The sequence below is a fragment of the Urocampus carinirostris genome, chromosome 3 (genome assembly GCF_059441175.1).
Source record: "Urocampus carinirostris isolate Australia breed hairy pipefish chromosome 3, RoL_Ucar_1.0, whole genome shotgun sequence".
Lineage (NCBI taxonomy): Eukaryota > Metazoa > Chordata > Actinopteri > Syngnathiformes > Syngnathidae > Urocampus > Urocampus carinirostris.
The window spans coordinates 6,467,583-6,473,843 of NC_142351.1; positions in this window are offsets into that span (position 1 = coordinate 6,467,583).

Here is a 6,261-nt window from a genome sequence, read left to right on the forward strand (position 1 = left end):
AGTTGCAAAGTCTTGCAACTAAAGCAAGCAGCCGCCGACTCGATTTTCCCCCGAACGCCAAGTAGTCCGCGGTGTATGCTGGGATTTATTTACCGGCGTTTCATTGGCTAACCAATGTGTCAATCATTAGTTGAATCGATCACTATTGGCTAAATTTATTTGGAGGTCAAGGGGAGGATCCTTTTTATCATTTACAGGCTGGCATTGGCTTAAACGGCAAAACAAAGCCTGCAATTGGCCGAAAAAGATGAATGCGTATAGCACGTGGCTGACGGCATACAGAAAGCATTTTTTTACTATTTTGTATTTGTAAATATTTTATCCTCCTGGATTTACTAAACTCACGGATATAAGAGGACCACGGCTGCACATTATTATGAACACAACGACTTCGGTGAGCTACTCCGGCTATATATATTATCCCTGTATCTTGTTTCAGACTGAACTCGATGTTTCTGTGATAAGCGGTGCAGATAATGGATGGAACGGATTGTCTATTTTTAAATTCAACTCAATTCCAAGTGTTTATTGTCATATGCACAGTAAAGTTGCGAGCGAAAAAGAAAATAGAAACTAAGGAATGGTTGGCATTTCTTGAATCCCAAGACTTTAACCTTCCGAATGATGAAACGATGCATTTGAGTGACATCGTACGGACACCGCATCCGCACGTGTTCTCGACACGTATTTGCAAGCTTTGGGAATGTTAAGGGGGTAATAAGTTGGACTGAACCATCTGACTGTTTTCTCGAAGTTCCCATTGTAGCGCCTTATAATCCGGTGCGTCTTATGTATGTCAAAAATAGGACCAAAAACTATTTTTTCAGGGTGCGCCCTATAACCCGGTGCGCCTTATAGTGCGGAAAATATGGTAAGTCATATATAAATCTCTGCCCCAAATTGCAAGGACATGACAGAAAACAATCGGGTTAGTGGAAAGGATTCAGCTGTACTACTTGTGTTTTTATTTGTTTTCATTTGTTTCTTTTACCTCTCGTCATTTTTCTTTTTATTTATAGGCCTAGCTTTGGGACCAATGCGCATGCCCCAAACAAGCCCGGGTGTCGAGTGTCGGGCTGTCCGCAGCTGTTGAGCTCTGATAGTTCCTACCGACAGTAACACACCGAGAATAACGCCGGAGGTTCTGTCACATATGGCCGCAGGGACGGTACGGATTTTACAGGGAAGAAAAGACGCAGTATTCACAAATTAATCGGGATTACTGGTCCGGTTTGGGTGAGAATAGATTATCACCTAGCGTACCCCATGAGCTGCTTCTGTGGTTATGACCCAAGTGCCATTGGGTAAACCAGATTTCTTGACTCAGCTAGGGAAACCAAAGGCTAGCTTGGACGGTACTTGAGGACCACTTTAGGATTGAAAACCCACTATGCTAATAGGTAAAGTATACTGGTTTGGTGTGGTGGTACTGTGTCTGTGTTACACTAACACTTGTCGGGTCAACAAGCAGTGCTAATCAGGAACACTACGACATGACAGTGACATCACTTCCTCTCGATTGAGTGACATGAGCGTTTGGTACTGTCCCGCAGGCGGAGAGCATATATCAAATGGTTGAATTCCGTGCACGTGCGCGCACGTGTTCATTTTACAACACTCCAGGGGAGATTGCATGAAACCAAGATGGTCTGCATGGTAAATGGTCTGCATTTATATAGAGCTTTTCAAGTCAATGAAGACCTCCCAAAGCGCTTTACAATTTGCTTCACATTTACCTATTCACACACATACTCACACACCAATAGGGAGTCTGCCTCCAAACGTTTTGAGGATAATCAAGATGCTAAATGGTAAATGGTCTAAATTTATATGGAGCTTTTCAAGTCAATGAAAACCTCCCAAAGCGCTTTACAATGTGCTTCACACTTACCCATTCACACACACACACTCACACACCAATAAGGAGTCTGCCTCTAAACGTTTTGAGGATAATCAAGATGCTAAATGGTAAATGGTCTGCATTTCTATAGCGCTTTTCAAGCCAATGAAGACCTCCCAAAGCGCTTTACAATGTTCTTCACACTTACCTATTCACACACACACTCACACACCAATAGGGAGTCTGCCTCCAAACGTTTTGAGGATAATCAAGATGCTAAATGGTTAATGGTCTGCATTTATATAGAGCTTTTCAAGTCAATGAAGACCTCCCAAAGCGCTTTACAATTTGCTTCACATTTACCTATTCACACACATACTCACACACCAATAGGGAGTCTGCCTCCAAACGTTTTGAGGATAATCAAGATGCTAAATGGTAAATGGTCTAAATTTATATAGAGCTTTTCAAGTCAATGAAGACCTCCCAAAGCGCTTTACAATGTGCTTCACACTTACCCATTCACACACACACTCGCACACCATTAGGGAGTCAGCCATTCAAGACGCCTACCTGCTTATTGGGGGCATTAGGACACTTCGACATATAACACGGAGGAGCCGGGAATCGAACCTGCGACCTCTTGATCCCAAGACGAGCGCTCTACCTCCTGAGCTAATGCTAAAATACTAAACCCTTTAATAATTAACTAGGTAATAAAATAGTCATAATGACGTTCAAATTAAAAAAAAATCCAGTTCTTGGGCAAAAAAAATATTCAAGTATTGATAATTGGTTTTAAGCAAATAAGTAGAATGAGAATTTATTAGTGTATCAAACAATTCATCCCCGTTTTTGTTGATTTATTTCACACAAAATACAAAAAACTAAATTCAAGTTCATGTGTTTTATAAGAGCAGAAAATGAGCATTTTTTACCTAGCTATCTGGCTAGCTTTGTAGCTAGCTATCTTTCTACCTTTTTAGCTATTTAAAAGGAATCTAGCTAGCTTTTTACATTTTTTTGCATTCTACATTGCTAACATTTGACCTTATTTGCTTAAGCCGGGATGTATGGCTGAGTATAGCTTCAAACGTGAGAGCATGTTAAATTTAGCTCAGTTGATATGGTGATTCATTCTCTGCAGCTAGCGTGCCCCAGTCCATGCAAACAACCACCCTAAGTTTACACCCTCATGAAACTTACCTCAAGATAACATTATTAGCGACTGAGAGTACACGATGGAAACAAAATAACAACTATAGATCTACAAATAATAACACACGGAACACAATTGCAGGTAAATGAATGGTTTTATTGTCTCTCATCTCATTAACTGCACCGCTTATCCTCAGTAGGGTCGCGGGGGTGCTGGAGCCCATCCCAGCAATCATCGGGCAGTGGGCAGGGGACACCCTGAACTGGTCGCCAGCCAATCACAGGGCACACGGGGACAGACAACTCGCTCGCTCATTCACACCTAGGGACAATTTGGACCGGCCAATCCACCTGAAATGCATGTCTTTGGAATGTGGGAGGAAACCGGAGTGCCCGGAGGAAACCCACGCAAGCACGGGGAGAACATACAAACTCCGCACAGGAAGTCCGCTAGCTGGATTTAAACCCACACAGGAGGTTCCCAAGACCTTCGAACTCTGCCTCACACACGCTAACCACTGCGCCGCCGTGCTGCCCTTGGTTTTATTGTAATGATACAAAATTAAAACAACAATCCTGGGTTTAGCAGTTTCCAAAGAGTTGAAGCTCCAGGTCATCCGTTTCATGGGTAATGGATCTGGCGTCGCGAAGACACTGTTTCCAGGGGTAGCTTATGACGGTTGCTATGTAGCTTAGCCTTAGCACTAAGTTTATGCTAAAGCAGGGCTCCCCAATAATTAAATAATGGTAGATCGGTACCTGAGGAAATAAAAAAAGAAATCCATCCATTATTATCTGCACCGCTTATCATCAGTAGGGTCGCGGGGGTGCTGGAGCCCATCCCATCCATCTTCGGGCAGTGGGCAGGGGACACCCTGAACTGGTTGCCAGGACACTTACACACAAACTATACAAACATATTTCAGCAGGAATATCAACATAACATAAGTTGATATTACACTCTTTACATATATACACACAAAATCTGGAAGCCTTTCTTTAAGAGGCACTCTTCTATCTCCGAGCATTGGTCTCGGATCCATTACTCCTTTAAAGTCAAGGTCAGACTCATCCAAGCACTTGTTACTTCCATCTTCCTCTACACAAAACTGGAAAAGAAAATCCAGGTCTTGGAGATGCGATGCTACAGGAAACTTCTGGGCATGAGCTACTTAGCCCACTTGACAAACGAAACGGTGCGCAACACCATCGGAGGGTGCATTGGATCCTATCAAGAACTATTAAACTTGGTATGGTCACGTCACAAGATCATCGGGACCAGTGTTCCCTCTAAGCTGCACGCGTGCGCAATTGCTCACTGCTCATTAAGAAGCGACTTAAGTCAAAGTTACAGTGCATGAAGGTCAAAATACAAGGGTTCCCCTGACGTTGTGTCCTAAATGCGGTATTTTGAAGTCGAGTCGAAGTCGAACGAAGTTGAGTAAAGTTAGTAGAGTTTGTCGAGAACCGGCTTCTTCGGCTCGGCTCACTCAAAGGAACCGGCTCTTTCGGGTCCTACACGGCTCTTCGGGTTGTTTTTGCTTCTTTCATCCCAACATGACCAAATATTTTATAAAATTATGCACAAAATGACTTAAAGGAAGGGGGGAATAGAACAAAAAAGAAAATAATACCAAAATAAAAAAGGAGTGAAAAGCTGAGAAAAAAAAGAAACAAAATGAAGAGAAAAAAAAGAAGGAAAAATTTAGAAAAAAAAACAGAAAAAAAGAAAAGAAAGAAATGTAGGAAAAAAAGTGAATGGAGAACAAAAAGAAAAAAGTAACAGCTCGGAAAAAATAAGCACAATGAGATTTTTTTTAAAGGAATTTAAAACAAAAAAGTAGAAAAAGTTTGTGTTGCATTCAAATAATTTCCAATTACTGTATATCAAGTGAATCTTGTTGCCAACATTGTACTTCCACTCAAAAATGTGATTAAGGACAGTTCTGTATCTTACAACCGTCTAAATAAGCCCCCAAAAATGTTAATATTATGCGACAAAATATATCAGAAAATGGATATTTTGTGAAAGAATTGTAAAAACAAATGACGTTTTGAGGGAATCGTACATGAGTCAATTCATTCAAAAGAGAAAAATCATTTTGCATTGCCGGAAACTCCGCAAAATGTAACTTGATGTCAAGTTTTGGACATGTTTGATAATGAATTATCTTGCCACACTTGGGATTATGGTGGCTCACTGTTGTTTTAAGCGTTGCTCACCGACTTTGTGTGAACGCTCAGAACCGTAAGGAAAATTACAGGGAACATTGATCGGGACTGACCGACACTTCACTGGGGCAGAGTCCAAGAGGGCAGGAGAAGGGGAAGACCGAAAAAGAAATATTAAAGAGTGGACTGGTGCCAACTTTGCCACCACCCCAGACCAGACCAGAGACCGTCAACAGTGGAGAAGGCAGTCCAAAGTGGCGTCCTCATTGGTGCCCCAATGACCTAGGTGGTTAAGGGACGTTACCTAATTTTTAGAATTACTACGTAGGTGCCCTATTGGGTTTTGGCCTCTCCTGTTGACACAAGAGAGGCGAGGTATGTGATAAAGCAACCATAGGCAGAAGTCGCCTGGAGGGGTCCTATCTATCTATCTACCCTGGGCATGTCCCTCGAGAGGGGTGACCGACAGCAAGACAAACACATACAAAAAAAACAAAGAAAATTTAAAAAAATAGCAAAAAACACACACAAACATTTTTGAACCATGGCCAACCCAAATGCCCAAACACCCAATCAAGTTGGTCATGATTTTGTCCCTCCAGATGAAACGGGACACAAGAAAGCGGCCATGTCACTCAGGGTGACACAACACACTCTTCTGTTCCACAGCAGGCCCCGACAGTTTTCGCTGGTTTACCCCTACCGTATCACACAGGTGCCCTGCCCTTCCCTTTGAACGCGCCCAAAAATCCCACTACAACAACATCTCTCCACTCATTCCTATCACCAACAAGAGCTCTAGCTTCCACTATATTTAGACCTCTCTCCTGCAGTCCACTTATAACAACATCCATCCACATCAATCACGGCCTTCCTCTTGGTCTCCTTCCATTGACTCCTGCTCTGTAGATCCTTATCAACATTCGCTCCTCATCCATCCTCTTCATGTGTCCGAACCAAACGAGTACTCTCTTATCCACACGCTTGCTCAGTTCCACTACTACTCCAGTTCTGTCTCTCACAATTTCATTTCTCACTCTATCCAATCTTGTTACTCCTAACATACTCCTCAAACACTTCATCTCAAAAAC